Consider the following 23,308-nt stretch of genomic DNA (forward strand, 5'->3'; position numbering starts at 1 on the left):
CTGTCATATTGCAGGAAGTCTTCTGAGGAAGCCGCTGATAACGATAAGAGGCAGGGAAACGTGTTGAATATTTACCGCATGGATCAGCGCTGTACCCCAGCTATATACCATCTGCCCGGCACGGATTACCTCTAGAGATGACTGCGAGAATGGAGTAAGCACCTGCAGTCGGGAGAAGTATCCGAGGGTACGCAATTTGCAGCTCAGTGGTGAGAACGAGTATATGTATAACATCTAATCACGGTCTGGCCAGACGTGAAGCAATGACTGTTTGCACCACTAACTAATGAACAATACTAAAGTGTACATGAGCCATTCATACTAGTTACAAAAAATCTGATGTGCCTATAGCTACAATAGACTGTTGGATATACTTGGCTGTGGATTATTAGATTTTTACATATGAAATATGAAAACCCAGGATTAATTAGTCCTTTTAAATACGTTCCAAATAGTTATCAAGCTGAGAGTAAATAGGTGATTTAATCAGCTGTGAAACTGTGGAACACAGACTATCTCCAAACCAGTGAATACTGATTATAAATTTGTAAAAAAAGCTACTTTTTAATGTTGTAGTATGATAACATAATTATCGATGTTGCTACAAATGTGTCAAGTACAGTACTACAGAGTTGGAAAGTTATGATAGTAGTTTTATTATATGTCCAAATGTGATTTTATTACTATAGTTTGTGAAATCAGTGCTGATTTGTGAAAAATAAACATAATTGTGTTTTTAACTATAATTTTATTTCTTGTGTGCTGTGACAGTTTTGCATCTCTTTTATTAGTTATTTTAGGGCTGAGTATCCCTCATATTTGCAGCAGCAAGGAAATAAATAAATATATAGTATTTGGTCAGGCGTTTGGATATACACTCTTTGTTCATATTGCTAATGGTCTGCTGATGTACTAATGAAATTTCATCTGTCAACATGTTGGCTGATGACAATAGACTTTGAACTTGATTTATCAATAAATTAAATATCAAAAATGTTTATGAAGGCATGATACCTTTAGTAAATGTCAAATGCATACAAAACAGATGCATCAAAACTTAACAGGCTGATGGTAACGGGCGAATAAGTAGGTATCCACCTACACAAAGGAGTAAAATAGGAAACTATAACAATAAAGTTTTTGAGATCTTGAACAAGATTTCAAGAGAGTTACTGATCCGATCCCTTGAAGCCATCTGGTGTATTATATTTGATGGACAACAAGTATTCTGAAAGTGTACCATTCCAGTCTCTTGGAAAAGAAACGCTTAGGGTAAAGATTGTAGAAACTACTCTGAGAACTCACAGCTGGAAAGTCGTGTCCTTAATACAAGGGGGAAAAGTGTTCACTCAGATGTGGAGTGCCTTGTGGCAAACTGTATAAATGTATATTGTATGAATAAGATTCTGTTGCTATGTGAAATAGCAGTTTCAATAAATTGTATATTTAGATTTTTAATGTATATTTGATTATATAAGGGTGTCAAAATTAGTTAAGAATTTTAGGGTGTCCATTCAGTGTAAAAGAAAGGTATATCACATTCAAATTTGATGAGGAAGTCAACCTATATGAGATTTATTGTTACAAATCCAGTAAAGGAATATTCTCCCTCATTAAGCTAGAAAAAATACTGGAGCGCCTTTTTATAGACAATTTAGATCATACTATTTTCTAGTTTCACTAACATTAGACTCTTTGAGAGAAGCTGCTGTACTGTAAGTTAATTTCTGTTTACATATCTCGTCTTTACACATATCTTAACTTAAGCTGTTGCATGCAGTTTTTCGTGGCATAAGTGTGCACATGCACCGGCGCCGCAGTGCGCCGGCACATAGCCGCCCGTAGCTACACTACGATCGCCTCTGCCTGATTGACCAGGCAGAGGCGTTCGATGGGCGGGAGGGGGCAAAATGGCGACATTTGGTCGGTGTTTTGTGGGCACGGTCCGGCCAATGCAGGTGTGGCCGGACCATGCAGGGAGTGACCCGCAGCGGCTGCGTTACGTCAGACACAGCCACTGTGGGCCGGGGAGTGAAGAGTAGCTCCCGGACAGCGTGCTAAATCTGCGCTGGCCAGGAGCTACTCTTGAAGTGCAAAGGCATCGCCGCTGTGTGATGTCTTTGCACTTCTGCGGGGGGGGGGGAGGGCGGCACTGACATGCAGGGCGGACTAGCCCTGTGCTGGGCGTCCCCCCGCATGTCTGAGTTCAGGATCGTAGCTGTGCTAAATCAACTCAGCTACGATCTACTCGGAATGACCCCCAACACCCCATAATGACAACGTGAAAAAAGTTTATTTGGAGATTTTTGAAATTTATTAAAAATACAAAACTAAGAAATCACATGTACATAAGTATTCACAGCCTTTGCGCAATACTATGTTGCTGCACCTTTGGCAGCAATTACAGCCTCGAGTCTTTTTGAATATGACAAGGAAATAGTGTGGGCGCACAAATTAAATAAAGGTTGAATCAACTTTTTTCAATTATTGCCCCATACTATTTCCTTGTTAGTTTCCCTTTTTGCATGGTGGATGTCCAGATCTACCCTCTGAGGGCAGCCATATGAATATTGAGTAAATATCTTAACTGAAGCTGTTGCATGCAGTTTTTCGTGGCATAAGTCTGTAATATGAATATCATGGTTCTTGTAAATGTACAGCAGGAAAATGAATTTGATTTCTTGGTTAAACTGCCTCACTGTTTGATACTTGGTGTTTTCAGAGAAAAATACTGTAATATGCTCTTTTATAGTGTACTATAGAGTATGGTAAGTGCAGGTGGAGGTTACGAACGGAATGAATGGAAAACCGGCTCCAAGGGAAGTGTCATGTGACCTACCCCTTTTTAATTCAGGGCCTACCCTGGAGCCTCTTATAAGCATAGAAATACAAAAGTGGTGTAAAAATGGGCAATAATTTGGGGTGTTTGAATACTGAAGAAATACATAAAGAAATACGCATATAGTGAATGTACAAACAACAATCAAGGTGCTTTCCTTTGGTGGCTTTATGTGATGCTGTTTATAAGTTTCCTTCAATTTATACATAAAAAATGAAAAAGCTAAGGAATAAGTGTGGAACTATACACTTTATTGCAGTGTGACAATCACATTTAGATCTACCCATATACAGTGCATCCGGAAAGTATTCACAGCGCTTCACATTTTCCACATTTTGTTTTGTTACAGCCTTATTCCATACTGGAATAAATTCATTTTTCCCCTCAAAATTGTACACACAATGGGGGGCCATTCTGACCCGATCGCACACTGCAGTTTTTGCAGCATAGCGATCGGGTCAGATCTGCACATGCACCGGCGCCGCAGTGCACCGGCACATAGCCGCCCGTAGCTACACTACGATCGCCTCTGCCTGATTGACCAGGCAGAGGCGGTCGATGGGCGGGAGGGGGCGAAATGGCGACATTTGGTCGGTGTTTTGTGGGCACAGTCCGGCCAATGCAGGTGTGGCCGGACCATGCAGGGAATGACCCGCAGCGGCTGCGTTAAGTCAGACACAGCCACTGTGGGCCGGGGAGCGAAGAGTAGCTCCCGGACAGCGTGCTAAATCTGCGCTGGCCAGGAGCTACTCTTGAAGTGCAAAGGCATTGCCGCTGTGCGATGCCTTTGCACTTCTGCGGGGGGGGGGGAGGGGCGGCACTGACATGCAGGGCGGACTAGCCCTGTGCTGGGCGTCCCCCCGCATGTCTGAGTTCAGGATCGTAGCTGTGCTAAATCAACTCAGCTACGATCAACTCGGAATGACCCCCAACACCCCATAATGACAACGTGAAAAAAGTTTATTTGGAGATTTTTGAAATTTATTAAAAATACAAAACTAAGAAATCACATGTACATAAGTATTCACAGCCTTTGCTCAATACTATGTTGCTGCACCTTTGGCAGCAATTACAGCCTCAAGTCTTTTTGAATATGACAAGGAAATAGTGTGGGCGCACAAATTAAATAAAGGTTGAATCAACTTTTTTCAATTATTGCCCCATACTATTTCCTTGTTAGTTTCCCTTTTTGCATGGTGGATGTCCAGATCTACCCTCTGAGGGCAGCCATATGAATATTGAATAATTTTTTTTGTAATATATACAATTGCCTTTATTTTTCCTTTTTTTGAATAGTGCTCACTAAATTGTTGCATTTTTTAATATGATGCTACAAGCTTGGCAAACCTATCTTTGGGCTGTTTCACCCATTCCTCTTTGCAGCAACTCTCAAGCTCCATCAGGTTGGATGGGAAGCGTCGGTGCACAGCCATTTTCAGATCTCTCCAGAGATGTTCAATCGGATTTAAGTCTGGGCTCTGGCTGGGCCACTCAAGGACATTCATAGAGTTGTCCTGAAGCCACTCCTTTGATATCTTGGCTGTGTGCTTAGGGTCGTTATCCTGCTGAAAGATGACCCGCCCCAGTCTGAGGTCAAGAGCGCTCTGGAGCAGGTTTTCATCCAGGATGTCTCTGTATATTGCTGCATTCATCTTTCCCCCTATCCTGACTAGTTTCCCAGTTCCTGCCACTGAAAAACATCCCCATAGCATGATGCTGTCATCACCATGCTTCACTGTAGGGATGGTATTGGCCTGGTGATGAGCGGTGTCTGGTTCCCTCCAAACATGATGCTTGGCATTCACAACAAAGAGTTCAATCTTTGTCTCATCAGATTAGAGAATTTTGTTTCTCATGGTCTGAGAGTCCTTCGGGTGCATTTTGGCAAACTCCAGGTGGGCTGCCATTTGCTTTTTTACTAATGAGTGGCTTCCATCTGGCCATTCTACCATACAGGCCTGATTGGTGGATCTCTGAAGAGATGGTTGTCATTCTGGAAGGTTCTCCTCTCTCCACAGAGGAATGCTGTAGCTCTGACAGAGTGACCATTGGGTTCTTGGTCACCACCCTGACTTCTCCCCTGGTTGCTCAGTTTAGACGGCCGACCAGCTCTAGGAAGAGTCCTGGTGGTTCTGAACTTCTTCCATTTATGGATGATGGAGGCCATTGTGCTCATTGGGACCTTCAAAGCAGCAGATATTTTTCTGTACCCTTCTACAGATTTGTGCCTCAAGACAATCCTGTCTCGGATGTCTACAGACCATTCCTTTACTTCATGCTTGGTTTGTGGTCAGACATGAACTGTCAAGTGTGGGACCTTATATAGACAGGTGCGTGCCTTTCCAAATAATGTCCAATCAACTGAATTTACCACAGGTGGACACCAATTAAGCTGTAGGAACATCTCAAGAATGATCAGTGGAAACAGATTGCACCTGCGCTCAATTTTGAGCTTCATGGCAAAGGATATGAATACTTATGTACATGTGATTTCTTAGTTTTTTATTTTTAATTAATTTGCCAAAATCTCAAAAAAACTTTTTTCATGTTGTCATTATGGGGTATTGTATGTAGGATTTGAAGGGAAAAATGTATTTATTCCATTATGGAATAAGGCTGCAACATAACAAAATGTGGAAAAAGTGAAGTGCTGTGAATACTTTCCGGATGCACTGTATGTAGGACAGAGCAAGGATTTAGTAATGATTGCAGGGTTTATTAGCTCAATTCAGCCTTGCATCTTCCAGGTCCCAACCATGAGTAAAATCCTCCAACAAGCTTCTACAGAAGAAAGTCCAGCTTATACTTCTTGTTTATATTAGTGGACTACTGTACATCAGTTGAGAGTCCCCCATGAAAATGCAGCCCAGTGGTATGACTATCCTCACCCTGTGGAAGCTCCATAGCTCCACTCAGATCACTACTACCCAAGTCCCTGAATGGAACAGATTATCAAACCGGATTGGACATTCCTGAGAACAATTTAACAAGTGATGGATTGCTTCAAGAAGAGACAAGTATCCAACAACCCTTTGGGCAATTGAGAGACAATTGAAGTGTTCACAAATAAGAAACCTTTTGCCCACCACTTAAAACTTTCCACTATCCTGAGATGCCCTCTTCAGTTCCAAAGGATCATTTTATGTGAAAGAACAGACAGACTTTAAAAATTACCAGGTATAGGCATGACTGCGAAGAGACAATATTCAGCTGTAGGATGGGGAAGATGTGAGTTAGTAAAAGAAAGCCATCTACAATTGTAGTTTTTATATAGAAGGTATTAAAATAAAATCTTGTGGCAGACTGTGTATAAATATTTATTGATGCAAAGTTATTTAATGTTGGGATAGGTGGACATGCTGCATGTTCAAACTGAAAGTTTATTGTTTTCATTAAGGTGTCGCTTTGTATAGCATTGGCTGCGAGTGAGTTACCTTTGCAACATGACATGATCATTAGTGGCAGTGGTGATAGGGAAGAATTCAGAGAGAGTAGGTCTCTGAGATAAAGGGAAAGACTACCCAGCGAGGTGTCAGTGAGAGAAGATAGAAAAGAAAAAGAGGGAGTTGTCTCAGCAGAGCTCTGGGGAAAAACATGAGTGACAGGAATAATGAAGAGCACACAGACCAGAAGATATTTTCTTCTGCATCAAAACCTAAGGGATAAATAAGTTGTCGCTACCATTCCTATTGGGGCTATATCTAAATCTAAAGACAGATCTCCTCCGTAGAAGCAAACTTAATATAAGTCAGTCTTTCAAAATTCAGGACCTAGCAATATTATGTAATATCTTGCTGAACCAGTACTTAATTTAGAGTTAATGATAGTTCATCCATTAACTACATTAATCAGGCAGAATATTGTCAAGTTTGAAGCAAATGTCAATTTGTAAGTATATTTTTAGAACAAAATTCTAATTGAATAGAAACTAATGACTGTTACACAAGTTTGAAGTTAAGCATTTCACTTAATTACATAATTTGTCATTGATGCTGGGCTACTACCTGATTTTAATAGTTTTAATTGGATTGCTTCTAAAAACATGGCGCCGATGCGACTGTAGTCTCATTATTTTGAGTAGCCCAGGGTCAACCGTAATTGTTGGTGGTACTCGGTTTCTGTGTATGCCCATCGGTGGGCATCTTTTACCATTCTGGGTGGCTCTTCACATGCAATTTTTAGCAGAAGCAGGATTGAGAAAATCGCACTTTCTGTCTCAATATCAATCTAACCTGAAAGAGGCCCTAAGCCTTGAAAAGTGAAACATTTCACAGTGATAAAGAACCAGCAAATCAGCTCCTAACTGTCTTTTTTCAAATCCAGCCTGTAACATGGCAGTTAGGAGCTGATTGACTGGTACTTCATCACCTTGAAATGTATCACTTTTCAAGGCTTAGTACATCTCCCCCTAGTCATCAGAATCCCAAAATGGTATTAACATCTAGCAACCTTCAGTGGAAATTGTGTGCACACGGTCATTTTACAAATCTTTGAGAGTTCACCCTCATGTATTATCAAGAATAATCTTGGTTTAATTCTATAACAATAATGTGGAACTTGTACACACCAGTACTATTCACAGTACCATCGAGAGGAGGGGTGGTGGTACTAATTACCCAAATATCACTAGGAAAATGGTGCTGGACTAAGAGGAGGGACCTGTTTCCTGATAAAGGAAGGTAGAAAGAGGCTGCTCTCCCCCACGCCCCCATCTGCCCCCCATGCCCCCCTGTGTTGAAATGGCTCCACCTACGGAGTGTTAAAATTCTTTTACATATTCAGAGGCATAGCCTGCCAATTTGCTGAAGTCATGCCCCCCCCCCCTTTACCGGGGCCGCCAGCGTGGCTATTTATGCCCCTGAGATTTCACAGCCAATGGGCATCGGATGCATAAATTATTGTCCAAAGTGCTTTCTAATCAGAAAGTATGTGATTGTGATGCAACATTGCTAACTTGTTTATACTCTATCAGTGTACACTATGTCCCTGCTTTTTTATTTCTGTGAAGTGTAGCTTACTTGAAGGAACAACATTCAACATCACTTCACTGCAAATGCAAATTTCAATAGACAATGGTACAAGTTTGTCCAGTGCATGAATAACACATAATACAGGTGAGTTTCATAAAATATTAATTTCTATTATGATACACACTATGGAGTATATTTACTAAGTGTTGTTTTTGCTGGGGTTTTGAAACACTTGCATATTGCCAGCAAATTGAAGCACCATATCACTAAATTTATTATTTAGCAATTTTGATAGGGTTTTGTAAAGAACAGCCAATGTCCATCTGTTTTATGGTGGTTTTGTGGTGGGGTTTTTTTTCATGTGGTTTTGACCAAAACTACTGTAAAATAAAACTGTTGTAAGCTGCTGCATCTATCTGGCCAATCAGAGGGAAAAGAATCACAATACACTTATAAATTGGATTTGCCTCTGATTTATCATCCAGCTTTGGATTTGGATTTGCCAAACCACTGTGACTGGCTTTGGATTTCAAAATTTCCCCCCAAAAAAAATCTAAAATCACAGTATTATTTTTTTAGTTCCTAGAGTATTATTAATCTCAATAACATTAATTTCCAATAATTTCCCATCAATTTTGACACCTCACAGCTCACAATATTGTTTTCACATATATTGACCAAAGGCTGCAGCGAGCTGGCTGGTTACTAAGTGACAAAGCAGCGGCACAAACAACAGCAGTTTTTAGTATATCTATGAAACACCACCACACAGCAGTGGCAGAACTGAAAGGTGGTGCAAGGTGGAATTATTCTTGGGCCTTCCCACCCACCCTTATGTTGGATATTAAGAAGGACATGCACACTGTGAAGATACCAGGTTCCAAATCACTCAGGCACGGTAGTAGATGAAAAACCAACAGCGGTTTATTGAACAGAATGGGTTATAAACAGCTCAGGACACTTCTGTAATCCAATTCCATGTGACAATTCCCACCGCGAACTCCTGACAGAACATTACTTCTTAGTCTTGGAGCAGATCATCTCTTCCAGCAACACAGAATCCCAGATAAATCCAATATAATGTATTTCACAGCAGATCCCTAGCAGAACATTTCTTCTTAGCCTAGGGACAAAGAATCTCCCTTCAGCTCTCTGTGTAGCTCTACTTATACCTCCAGAAGCTTCATATTGCAGGGGTGTGTGTGACCTCTGTGTCTTAGGATCTTACAGCATTGGAATACAATACATATTTTAATAAAGGTGATTACATCAGCCAGAGAGCCACCCTGTCTGGTCAGCTCACTTTTGGATAATAGGGAATAAACAAAAAGGGACAATGGTACCTTATATGACTCAACCTTTGAGTGTCCACTGTGGTGTATGAAAACAATAGGAAACTAGGTCTAACATAAATACATTATCTAAAGGGTAAGAAATAACAACACAATTGCATATGTTAACAATATTAAGGTTGATTTAAACACAGTATTGGGTGAGTAATGGACATGTTATGGAGAATGAACGAACAGACAAATTGAATGTATACGGATATGGGTATAAAAAGTACATATTTGACATGGGAAATGAGGCATAGCTATATTAATTGTCATAGACCTCATTTCCTCACACACATTTTAACAAACCAAGCACTTCAGCTACAGGGGCTGACACTTTTGTGGCTGAAGTGCTTGGTTTGTTTGGGCCCCCACAAAACAGGTTACCAATCAGCTTAAGGCAATCACTCTACAGTGGCAAGATATCATCATCATTGCCATCCTCACTCTTTGCATCTCTTAAGATCTGGGTCAGTTGGAAAGAAAGACAGCATATGACTTAAACCTAGGATCAAGCAGGGTTGCTAAAATGTAGTGATCAGATTTCAAGATATTGGTAACCCGTGGATGCTGGTGAAGTGAATAAAGAACTTAGGGGGGGGGGGGGGTATTCAGAGTTATTAGCAAACCCAAAAAGTTAGCAGTTGGGCAAATCCATGCTGCACTGCAGGTGGGCAGAAAGTAACAAGTGCAGCGAGATTAGATTTGGGTGGGGTGTGTTCAAACTGAAATCTAGATTGCAGTGTTAAAATAAAGCAGCAAGTATTTACCATCCACAGAAACACTATAACCCACCCAAATCTAAATCTCTCTGCACATGTTACATCTGCCCCACCTGCAGTGCAACATGGGTTTGCCCAATTGCTAACTTTTTTGGTTTGCTAACAACTCTGAATAACCCCCTTGATCTACAAGTCCGGCAAACTTTGTGGATTTGCTTTGTTTAATCTACTTCTTCAATTTATCCATCTGATTTTCCAATAGCCTAATTAGAGGAATCACCTTACCCAAGCTAGCAGTGTCAGAACTCACTTCACAGGTGGTTACTTCCAATGGTTTCAGCACCTTGCACAAGACAAAAAGTGCTTTCCACTGCACTGGGCTAAGGTACATTTCCCCTCCTCTCTTAATGTCATGGCTTCTTGTGTAGCTATGTATGACTTTTTGTTGTCCCTCCATCCGCTGAAGCATATAAAGGGAGGAGTTCCACCTTGTTTTCACCTCTTGCTTCAGTTGATGACTGGGCAAATTAAATTGTTCTTGCAGGTGCTGCAATCTCCTGCATACTGTTGCTGAATGGTGAAAATGTCCCAAAAGTTTTTGGGCCACAGACAGCATTTTCTGCATGCCCCAGTCATTTAAAAAAAAAAAATATGTACCACTAAGTTGATAGTGTGAGGGAAACAGGGATGTGTTGGAATTCACCCAGCTGTAATGCTTTCACGTTATTTGTGGTGTTAACAGAAATCACAAATGTTGAGGAGAGTCCAAATGGGGTAAGCCATGTTTCTATGACATCTCTTAGTTTTTTTTAATAGGTTGTCAGCAGTATGCCTCTTATTGAATCTGGTGGTAAACAGTAGCCTGCCTCTGAATAGCTGGCATTGTTTGTTAGATACTGCTTCTGCTGCTGAAGGCGATTCACCCACCCAGTGGGCTGTCACAGTCATGAATTCTTTAGTTTGCCCACTGCCGCTGGTCCACATATCTGTGGTTAAGCGGGCAGTGGGTATAATGGAATTTTGTAGGCCAATGATGAGGGTTTTTTTTATTAACGTCCTGTACAGCTGAGAAATGGCTTTGCAGCTAAAATGGAACCAAGATGGAATTTGTTCCCGGGGACACAGGAACCTCAATTAACTGTGCAAAACCCATTACATTCATGGCGGATATCGGATGCAGATCTAATTCTAGCATAGCTGTGATGGCATCAGTGATTTGCTGTGCGACTGAATGAGAGCTGTCATACTTGCTTCCCCTTGCAAAGGATTGTTTCATAGTCAGTTGATTTTACAGTACTAGTAGTCTTCTTAGTCTCCTTCTGGGTTGAATATCCACGTCTAGCAGCAGCAGGCCTGGTGCTCAATAATTCTTCTGAGGAATTCAGGAATGGGAAGGAGTCACCTAGCCTTAACAAATTGAATGCAGGACTAACGCTGATCATTACTGAGAATATTGAGGATGAAGGTGTTGGCAGTGGAGATTGCAGGTGCTTGGATCTAGTTAAGAGAAGGGAGCTAGCTGGTGCTGGACTGCTTGTTAGGTTTTTTCAGCACCAGTTTTTGGTATCAATAATGTGTCATAAGCTTGCTGCTAATTACGTAACAGGGTGGAGGTTCCCTGATGTTTAACGTCCCTTCTGTACCCCTAACTCACTGTGGTGTCACAAAGACTACAGATGGCTTGACAAATGTTGTCAGGATTTGCCCTCTGGGCAAACACAAGGTATCATTCTCCCCATGGCAAACCAGGAGTATTCTTTACTTAAATTATATTACTAAAGATAAAAGGTTCGCTCAGTTTTCTCAGATCCAAGAGGATATAGCCATCCCTTCTAAATATTTTTACAAGTTTCTTCAACTTAGACACTTTCACTCTACAGTGAAACATATCCTCACCTGCAGGGCTCTGTCCACATTTGAAGTCTTGTGCCTCAGATGCCCCTCGACCAGAGGTTTAATTTCCCTCTTGTACTCAATGCTTACTAGGAAGGCTTCTTTTCAACTTGATTCTCATGAGAGAGCTTGGGAGCTGGACTTGGGTGCTGCATTAGATGATGAGGAATGATCCGAATCCTGGGAACATGCTGATTCTAGCTCAATTTGAATTAAAATCAAGGAAAATACATATCCTCTACTTCTAATGACCAAATAGCTCAAGTACTGTAGCATGCTTTTTGAGCAATCTCATCTGTCACAACCATCTCTTTTTTTTCTGCATGCTTGTTGGCGGGTTTGCAGACGTTCCTAAACCATTTGCTCAATGGTAAAAACATTGATAGTCACATGATGTTCTATTCTATTCTAAAATGATATTTCTATGCGATTTTGTACCAGGGTTGAGCTACAATAAATAAACCTTCAGGATACAATTCCATAAGTAAACTGCAGCAAAATGCCAGGATTTCAAACCCACCACTCAGTAAATTTGCCCCTACTCTATGTATCTTTCTCTGTGATATTTGGTACATCTTTAGAAGAACCACCCATCTAGGCAGCTACTGTATTTCAATAAAGGCTCAACCTAACAAAAAACAATTCCAAGGCTTCAGCTAGCACCACATCAACATATACATTCCTTATAGAATTTGTCTTAGAAGAAAGCAGCCAACAAGTCAAATAGGATAAGCAGAGGACATTTATCTTTTGAGTTGGCAATATGAAGGGTCATTCTTACATTAGTGAAGGACAATTTTTGTAAAGTGATTTGTATGAAAACTGATCACGTGAAATCTAGGAGGACACGGGAATTATGAAATCGAAACAGACATGGAAAGAAAAAAAGGCTTTTGTGGAAATTTGGAGGAAAATTATGTTTGATGTTGGAATCATTTTGTTGATTTTGAAAATGGCAAAGAGAATGCCAGTAAGAAGGATTAAACGTGTGAGCAATAGAGGAAAGCAGTAATAATAAATCCTGGGAGGATTGGATCATTAACCAACTTTCTCTAAACTGATCTTCTTCAATCAAAACTCCCCACCCCCCACCTACAGTTTTCAGCTAAACGGTGCTATGTCACTTCTGGCTCTGGTTGATGCCAGACTGGAAGTCATCACGCATGGACTATTTTTACCACTGTCCAGCCTGTACCTTCATTTATACTGCTTCCCCCTAGATGGGTAACCTATTTAGAGGCCATAAAACACTGCAACAACTTCTGGTCAGTGTTTCACCAGAAGTGGAAAAATTATTAAACATTCTCTACTGCTATAAAAGGAAGTTCATGTACAGGAATTCTAAAAGCCTTGAAGAAGAGACCAGTGAGTCTCAAAACACATTGACCTGATCCTGTGCATGCTGTGACTTGTGGAATCAACTTACCTGTTTCTGAACTGTCCGGGAGACATAGCATGGTATCACCTGGATATACTCTGCTACACACCACCTGCGGCTCCTACTTCTTCAGTCGGGTGCAATCCCCCGCACTGTAGTATTTGTTTGCACACTTCTTATTCACACCAAGCTTGTATGATTATATTCTAATGCTATTCATATGTGCTATATTGGGGCACCCTATATGCAACTTGCACTTTATACACAGGAAACTGTTTTTATTAACTTTTTTTCCATGATTTTTTATGAATTTATGGAATTTTAATTACCGTATATGTTTATATTGTATTAGAAAAAAATGCTTCTTTTTGTCTATAATTAGACTTTTTACTATCTTCAATAACACTTCATAAATGAGGTTGTATCCATACTGTATATGTGTGTAAGATTTTACCTAGAATCCATGAGATAGAGATATAATGTATCTACTGCATATTGGTCCCCTTTTTTAGTCCACATATCGTATGCTTCTCACTGGGCAGCACCAATTCCTACACCAGAGGTTCCCAAACTGTGTGCCATGGCTTCCTGGGGTGCCTCGGGACACTTGCAGGGGTGCCCTGGGTTGGTGGGCCAGGACCAATTCAAATTATTCATGCTCAATATAATAGGCAAAACCAGTGCTGGTGGCTGCCAGTCATAAAATATGTGGCCAAACAGAAGCAAATCTTGTCCCTCACCACACAACTGACCCTAAGGATGACATATAAACGCAATCTACTTAATGTAATATTTCTTTCTAAATTTCTCAATAAGAAATTTTTGGCTTAGGGGTGCCGTGAAAAAAATCTGATATTCTAGGGCGCCGTGATTCAAAAAAGTTTGGAAAACACTGTCCTACACCATTCTCAATGTATGCATCCAAATTGAGGCATGGAGGTGGCCCTAGCATGTGGGAAGGCTTGCTCACACACAGAGAAGTGCTCACTCTGTTCCCCACCCACTCCAGCACTCAGTAATAATAATTATTTTATAGAGTCAAGAAGGCAAGTGGTGGAAGGATTTTAAGAAATCAGATTAGAAAAAAAAAATTCAATACTTTAGAAATTGAAGATGAATCAAAATTACAGAAGGGTGTGAGAACTAGGAGCAGAGATCTGGAATAGTTTAAAGAGAATGGAAGGAGAGCTGGGAAAGAGATGTAGGATGGAAAAGGGGGAACACCTCCAGAAAGGTTGATGAGTATTGGATTTGTTAGGGTTAATTAACACGAAGAAGTAGTGCTGTCTGACAAATTATAATGAATACATGTATAGTGAAGGTATGAAGACATGTAAAATGATGGTATGAAGAAATTTATGGTGTATGTTCTCTCCAGATGCATAATGAGCAGTAGTTACCAATGTGAAGGAAATATGTTTATGAAGTCAACCAACAGCAATCATCACAGTATTTCAGTGGCAAACGCAGGATTTAGCGAGGGGGGTTTCCGTGGGTGGGTGGGTGTGTATGTATATGCACAGGTATGTGTAATAAATATATATATAGATATATACACACACACACACACACACACACAAACATACATACATATATATGTACGTACGGAGGCAGGACGGCACTCATTGAGACTGGTAAACCATAGAAAATCAGCACAGGACGCTGAAGCTGTTTGTCAACGTTTCAGAGTTAGACTCCTTTAAAAGAGTCTAACTCTGAAACGTTGACATACAGCTACAGCGTTCTGTGCTGATTTTCTATGGTTTACTAGTCTCTATGAGTGCCGTCCTGCTTCCGTACAATTTATCTGATTCTGATGGGCACCGGAGCATGTTGTGCGGTACTAGTAAGGAGTGCAATTCATCATTTGCAGATATATATATATTTGTGTGGTCGTCTGGCACTCTGGATGATAAAAAGCTAATTTGCCAGGGTGCCCTCCTGAAATTAATATAACTGGTAATCCTCCTTGGGTCCTGTGATAGGACCTCTATTGAAGAAAAATAGGCGGCACTCCAAGGACTTAAATAAAGTCAAACTGTATTAAAAAAAAAATGTCATGGTGCATGGTTCCATCAGGTTATGCATTATAGGTGAGGTGAAAAAAAAGAGGTATTTTGTTTATTGTTTTTGACCTCACCTATAATGCATAACCAGATGAAATGGCTGTAGATGTTATGCACACCAGTGCCTGCAGGAATGTACTGGTGTTTGAACTGTTATGCAAAACAAATGGACTCACAGACAAACTGGGGAATATGACATAACGTACACAGAAGGTGATAGGGTAACAAAATACACACACAGTGAACAGAGAAGCCCAGAGGCTAAGGAACTGGGTATCTCCCTTGTATTAGAACTGCTCAGATGTAAAAAGCAAGATGTTGTGTTTTAATACGTAGAGAACCCGAAATGCTGTTGCTAAGGGCAACAGCAAAACCCTAAAGGGTTACCAACGGGTGTGGCAGTAAACTCCTTGGTCAGAGATGGAATGATAGACACTAGGAGAGCCTCCACAATCCTGATTCTCACTTGCAGTGCACAGGTTTAAGCTTACTGCCACTAAACTGACCCCTGACACCTAGCACAGTGAGACAGGATTAGACAGGCAAGTGTTAGAATACAGCCGCAAACTTGCTAAGTTCACAGAGTAATAACAGAACCCCAGCAAGCTAAACGACTGACTCCAGTCTTACTGCTAGGTCTGGATTGGCAGAGTGTAATACCAAATCCCCAGGCCTATTTGCAGTAAGCAACAAACAAATACAAAGCTACACAGTACTGGCTAACTTTCATGAACTGACTAACCAACAGAGATTCAGCAGCATCTGCTTACCCTGAAAAGAGGCCTTATAAAGCAGGTGCTGTCCACGCCCCACTCAGACCTCACAGACTGTGAGCACAAAAACCAGCACCGGATCCCCTGCCGTGCACAGAGCCTATAACCACTGCACAGCAAAAGACCCGAACCGGAGTATCAGCTGCGCTCAGGTTACTCCACTAGCACTTGTCTCCCGGTTGCCATGACGACGTGGCAGCACAGGGCAGGAGACCCTAACAGTACCCCCCCTCTGACGAGGGGTCAAAGAACCCCTACCACCGGGTTTATCGGGGAACTGCGAGAAGAAAGAGCGTATCAGTCTGGGGGCATGAAGATCACAACTGCGCACCCACGACCGCTCCTCCGGGCCATACCCCTTCCAGTGCACCAAAAATGACAGCCGACCCCGAACCACCTTGGAGTCAAGAATCCTTTCAACAACAAACTCCCTCTGGCCACGTATCAGAAGAGGGGAAGGTCTTCCACTGGAAGAAGGATTACTAATCGCCCGTTTTAAAAGGGAACAATGAAATGTTTTATTGATACCCAAAGAACGGGGCAGATCTAACTGAAATGCCACCGGATTGATAACCCTGGTGATCTTATAAGGGCCGATGAACCGGGGCCCTAACTTATGAGATGGCTGTCTCAACTTCAAATTCTTGGTAGACAACCAGACGAAGTCTCCTAATTTGAAGCTGCAGGGTCTTTTCCGCTTATCAAAAACCCTTTTGGTCACTAATGACACAGACACAAGGGCTTTCTTCACTTTCCGCCAAATACCTCTAAGGACCGAAACCACAGAGGAACCACCAGGCGTGGAGTCCAGGGGGTCAAAAGAATTGGCCTTAGGATGATGCCCATACACACAAAGGAAGGGAGAGATCCCTGTAGCAGAGTGAGCCGCGTTGTTATAGGCAAACTCCGCCATGGACAGATGAGCAACCCAGTCAGTCTGACACTTGGAGACATAACACCTGAGGAACTGCTCCAAGGACTGGTTCACCCTTTCAGTCTGCCCATTAGACTGCGGATGGTAGCCTGACGACAAGCTGACAGAAATCTGGAGAACGGAACAAAATGCCCTCCAGAATTTGGCCACAAACTGGGATCCGCGGTCAGAGACCACATCAAGTGGCAACCCGTGGAGACGCACAACATGCAGCATAAATAATTCAGACAGGCGTCTGGCTGATGGCAGCCCAACCAGTGGAACGAAGTGCGCCATCTTCGAAAACCTGTCAACGACAACCCAGATGGCTGTCATCCCCGAGGATTTGGGCAAGTCCACCACAAAATCCATTGAAATGTGGGTCCATGGCTTAGATGGGATAGAGAGTGGATGTAATGGGCCAACAGGAACCCCTCTAGGAGTCTTATTTCGGGCACAGATGTCACATGCCCGAACCCACTGATCCACATCCTTAGCCACCGAGGGCCACCACACCGCCCTAGATAGCAACTCCCGAGTTCTGGCAATACCCGGGTGACCTGCCGACTTCTTGGCATGGAATTCCAGGAACACTCGCTGTCTTAACCTAGGAGGCACAAACAAAAGACCTACCGGAAGGTCTGGAGGAGCCTGCTCCTGTGCTCTAAGGACTAATGATAAGAGGTCCTGGGTAATGCCCACTTTAATACATGATGGGGAAACAATGGGCAACGGCTCCTCGGTGGTCTCCTGGATTGGAGCAAAACTCCGCGAGAGCGCATCAGCCTTGATGTTTTTTGACCCAGGGCGATATGTTATCAAAAAATTAAAGCGAGCAAAAAACAAAGCCCATCGTGCCTGCCTGGCATTGAGACGCTTCGCTGACTCTAAATATGCCAGATTCTTATGGTCAGTGAGAATTGAGACCACAAACTTAGCCCCCTCAAGCCAGTGTCTCCACTCCTCGAGTGCATCCTTAATAGCCAACAATTCCCGGTTACCCACGTCATAATTCATCTCGGCAGGCGAAAATTTACGGGAAAAGTAAGCACAGGGATGAAGGCGATTATCAGACACTCCCATCTGAGAAAGCACTGCCCCAATACCCATCTCAGAGGCATCCACCTCCACCACAAAAGGACGCTCTGGATCTGGGTGTCGCAGCACCTTGGCCGAAACAAATGCCCTTTTGAGACGGGCAAAAGCCGCTTTAGCCTCACAAGACCAGTGAGCAACATCCGCCCCTTTCTTAGTGAGTGCCACCAAGGGCGCCACTATAGACGAAAATCCAGCGATAAATCGTCTATAAAAATTCGCAAAGCCCAGGAAACGCTGAAGCGCCTTCAAACTGGTGGGCTGCACCCAATCCAGGACTGCCTGTACCTTGGAACCCTCCATTTGGAAACCTTCTGGGGAGATAATATATCCTAGAAATGCGATTTGCTGAACTTCAAATTCGCACTTCTCCAGCCGGTGGTCTCTGAGTTTCTGGAGGACTAAGCGTACATGCTTCCGATGTTCCTCCAGGGAATGGGAGAAGATTAGGATGTCATCTAAGTATACAACTAAGAATCTATCCAAATATTCCCTGAGCACATCATTCATGAAATCCTGGAAGACTGCCGGGGCATTACAGAGCCCAAAAGGCATCACCAAATATTCATAATGCCCTGAGTGGGTATTAAAGGCAGTCTTCCATTCATCCCCCTCTCTTATTCGGATTAGATTGTACGCACCGCGTAGGTCAATCTTAGAAAAAATGGTGGCAGTACGAAGCTGGTCAAACAAGACCGAAATGAGAGGCAGTGGGTATGAGTTTTTAATCGTGATACGGTTCAATTCCCTGAAGTCGATGCAGGGTCGCAACGAACCGTCCTTTTTACCCACGAAGAAGAACCCCGACCCAACTGGAGACTGTGAAGGTCTGATAAATCCCTTAGCCAAGTTCTCCTGAATGTACTCTGCCATAGCCTGAGTCTCAGGACGTGACAGGGAGTACAACCTGCTCTTGGGAAGCTTAGCATTTGGCAACAAATCAATGGCACAGTCATAGGGGCGATGGGGAGGTAGTACCTCTGCAACTTTTTTGGAGAACACGTCCGCAAAATCTGCATAACACCCTGGCAATCCTGGCAAACTTAGCTGCGAGAGCCTGACTGGAAGGCTCAAGCAACTCCTGAAACAATCAGTACCCCAACTAAGAATCTCCCCAGAGACCCAGTCAAATTGAGGATTGTGGGCCCTTAACCAGGGTAACCCCAACACCAATGGGGCAAAAGTACAGACAGTCACATAAAAGGACAACTCCTCAGAGTGTGTGGCTCCAATAAACAAAGAAATCTGGCTAGTGCAAGAGGTAATTTTACCTTGGGATAATGGTTCCCCGTTTAACCCACAAATCTCAATTTCCGATGCCAAGGGTACTAAGGGAACAGAGTGTTTTAGGGCGAATTGGCGGTCCATAAAAACCCCGTCGGCCCCACTGTCCACAAAGGCCTCAGTCTTGACAGTTTGACCGAGGATCTTCAAGGTCACCGGAATGATAAAAGTCTTCTTGGGAAATTCTGACTTCTGGCCTGACAGGATATTTCCCATCACCCTCAGGCCCTGAAGTTTTCCGGCTTTTCTGGGCATGATACTACCACATGACCTTTATTCCCACAGTACAAACACAACCCCTGCTGTCTCCTCCGCGTCTTCTCACGCGAGGAGAGGCGGGTAGCCCCAATCTGCATAGGCTCCTCAGAAAATTCCTCAGAGTCTGAGGTTCCCTTGGGAAGGAAGGAAATCTCAGTCTCCCTTTCAAGCCTACGCTCTCTCAGCCGTCTATCCACCCGGATGGATAACTGCATGAGCTGATCCAAGCTATCAGGCAAGGGATATTGTACCAGTTGGTCCTTTATCTGGTTAGAAAGACCTCTTCGGTACTGGTGTCTCAGGGCTGGGTCATTCCACTGGGTATCATGGGCCAACCTCCGAAACTCCGTACAGTAAACCTCAACTGGCCTTCGCCCTTGCTTAAGGATCGAAATCTGAGCCTCGGCTGAGGCCGTCTTGTCAGGGTCATCATACAACATGCCCAGTGCCGTAAAAAAAGCATCAACACTTTTAAGCGACGGACAGTCAGGCTGCAACCCATATGCCCAGACCTGTGGGTCTCCTTGTAGCAAGGAAATCACTATGCCCACCCGCTGAATCTCCGACCCAGAAGACTGAGGCCTAAGCCGGAAGTATAGCTTGCAGCTCTCCTTGAAACAAAAGAACTGCGAGCGATCTCCAGAAAAACGATCCGGGAGATTTACTTTCGGCTCCTTAACCCCTGCAGGTGCTGCTGCTGCGGGAGCTCCGCCAGCAGCCTGGGAGGTGTGCATTTTAATGGACAAATCATTAAATTGCCGAGTCAGGACCTGCACCTGATCGACCACCTGTTGCAACGTATTTTGAGGGGTATGCTCCATATTCCCACAAAATTTCAACAGGAGTATTAGGCTGCTGAATATGTTATGCACACCAGTGCCTGCAGGAATGTACTGGTGTTTGAACTGTTATGCAAAACAAATGGACTCACAGACAAACTGGGGAATATGACATAACGTACACAGAAGGTGATAGGGTAACAAAATACACACACAGTGAACAGAGAAGCCCAGAGGCTAAGGAACTGGGTATCTCCCTTGTATTAGAACTGCTCAGATGTAAAAAGCAAGATGTTGTGTTTTAATACGTAGAGAACCCGAAATGCTGTTGCTAAGGGCAACAGCAAAACCCTAAAGGGTTACCAACGGGTGTGGCAGTAAACTCCTTGGTCAGAGATGGAATGATAGACACAAGGAGAGCCTCCACAATCCTGATTCTCACTTGCAGTGCACAGGTTTAAGCTTACTGCCACTAAACTGACCCCTGACACCTAGCACAGTGAGACAGGATTAGACAGGCAAGTGTTAGAATACAGCCGCAAACTTGCTAAGTTCACAGAGTAATAACAGAACCCCAGCAAGCTAAACGACTGACTCCAGTCTTACTGCTAGGTCTGGATTGGCAGAGTGTAATACCAAATCCCCAGGCCTATTTGCAGTAAGCAACAAACAAATACAAAGCTACACAGTACTGGCTAACTTTCATGAACTGACTAACCAACAGAGATTCAGCAGCATCTGCTTACCCTGAAAAGAGGCCTTATAAAGCAGGTGCTGTCCACGCCCCACTCAGACCTCACAGACTGTGAGCACAAAAACCAGCACCGGATCCCCTGCCGTGCACAGAGCCTATAACCACTGCACAGCAAAAGACCCGAACCGGAGTATCAGCTGCGCTCAGGTTACTCCACTAGCACTTGTCTCCCGGTTGCCATGACGACGTGGCAGCACAGGGCAGGAGACCCTAACAGTAGAGCCTTGAAACATTGTTTTTTGCACCATAAAAATTTTTTTTTGAATACAGTTTGACTTTATTTAAGTCCCTGGAGTGCCACCTATTTTTCTTCAATAGAGGTCCTATCACAGGACCCAAGGAGGACGGAGGGAGCTGCTGTGGCTGAGCATGCACAGCTAGCAGCTCCCCCAGCACCCGGGACATTCTCTAAGCAGAGAGCTGCACAGCTCTCTGCTCTTGCTACAGCTCCGTCAGCGATCGCGGTCGCGGCTTTTGCTTTTGTTGAGACGGAGACAGCTGTGTCTCCGTCTCAAAACATTTTTTGGGGTCATCAGGGGGGGTTTCCAGGTACTGAGAAGCCCCCCCTGCATGCACCACTGTATTTTACCTATAATTTTTCTTATACTGCAATTCTTTCTGTACTTTCATCATCCAGTGGTGGTTTTCAAATACTTAATTGTGCTAGTATTATAATTATTGTAGTTAATGTTAGAAAAATACAGTCCCTGGGAAAGCATTACATTGTCATCAGAGCACTTATGGAACATCTTCCTGTGCGGCATAAGAGACAGAGCTATCAGCTAGGAGGGCCACTGCCTGAATCTGCTTTCTCTCACAAAGGAGTGCAGCTTTCAGGATTTATATTTATGTTGAAAGACATTCTAAATGTAAAAAATTTCCCAGGACTGAAAACAGATTCCTGTTGTTAATACAGGTGCTTTGACCAAAGAGGGTTTTATGCTCAAGTATATAAGGATTATTAGTGAGCATATTAAATGTATCAAATTTTCTCTGTAACTATCTTGTGGTTAAAGGACACTAATAGCATGAATAACATTTACATTTCCCAGTGTCAAACAGTCAATTTTCTATACATTTCCACATCTGCATAATTAACAGCATTGAGCACCAGTCATATTGTATGATACATTAGGAGGGATTATGATGAGACTAACAAAGGGCAATTACTATATTGTAATAAGATGGACTCTGAAGCTACTGCTGATTTTGCAAGTACTGTAATGTAACATTCAATTGGCCAGGATAAAATACATTAAAATATTTCACAAAATGCTTTTTGTTCTTTAAAAACTAACTGCACATGGTATTTCATTGCATTTCTTCACTTAGGTCCATCCAGCTGCAACCACTAGATGAACTACCTCACCTTGTAGTTCAAGGAAGAGGAGCAAATTGTTGTTTTAGGGACCCTGGAACAGGCTGTCACCTCTGGAACTTCAGAACTGGCTGTCATATTGTCAGGAATCAGCATTCAGTGGTATCGCACTTACCAGCACGATGGTGTGCAGGCCTCCGGAGGTCACGGCCCCAGCTTGCTGCTGCATGAATACCCTGTCCGCGGAGTGCAGTACCCATTATCACTGTAAACCCCTGAAGTCCATTCAGTGTGTATGCCACCATGACACCTGCGGTCAGCTGATCTGTAACACCCAATCCTGTGCTGTGTCTGCACACATGATTCAAGCATCCTATGCCTGCTGACCAGGGGGTATAAATCCAGAACATCAGCTCAGTTTCATCGCCTTGAACAACGCGTCACATCCAGTGCACAGCGTTTCCTTGTGCCAGTCTCCTGTCTCCAGTGATTTCCTAGCTCCAGTTTCGCCGTGGAACTACAGGCACCAGCCATCCAGCTCTGCTACAACTCCTTTCACAGTCAGCTTCCACTTCTACATGCAGTAAGAGACTCTCTCCAGGTGCTGCCTTACCATTTAATCTGCATTCAGCACTGTGCTTTTGCATCCAGCACTTAAAACAACCAGCTTGTAAATTACCAACTGTCTCCTGCTATAGCCTTGCTTGGCTCTATGGACTTTGCGCATATCTGCTGACTGTGTGAATCTATTGCTGTCGGTTTCCAGAACAATTACCGCAGTTACTTATTGTCTGTATTTACTGCCATCGGTTGCATTACTTACCTACTGCATATTGATCCTGTTATCATCGGCTTCCAAGCCGGCCATCGATGTTCGCCATCGGCTTCCAGGCTGATCATCGCTGTTTGCTAATCACACTGGTTTCCAGACC

The sequence above is a fragment of the Pseudophryne corroboree genome, chromosome 2, assembly GCF_028390025.1.
Source record: "Pseudophryne corroboree isolate aPseCor3 chromosome 2, aPseCor3.hap2, whole genome shotgun sequence".
Lineage (NCBI taxonomy): Eukaryota > Metazoa > Chordata > Amphibia > Anura > Myobatrachidae > Pseudophryne > Pseudophryne corroboree.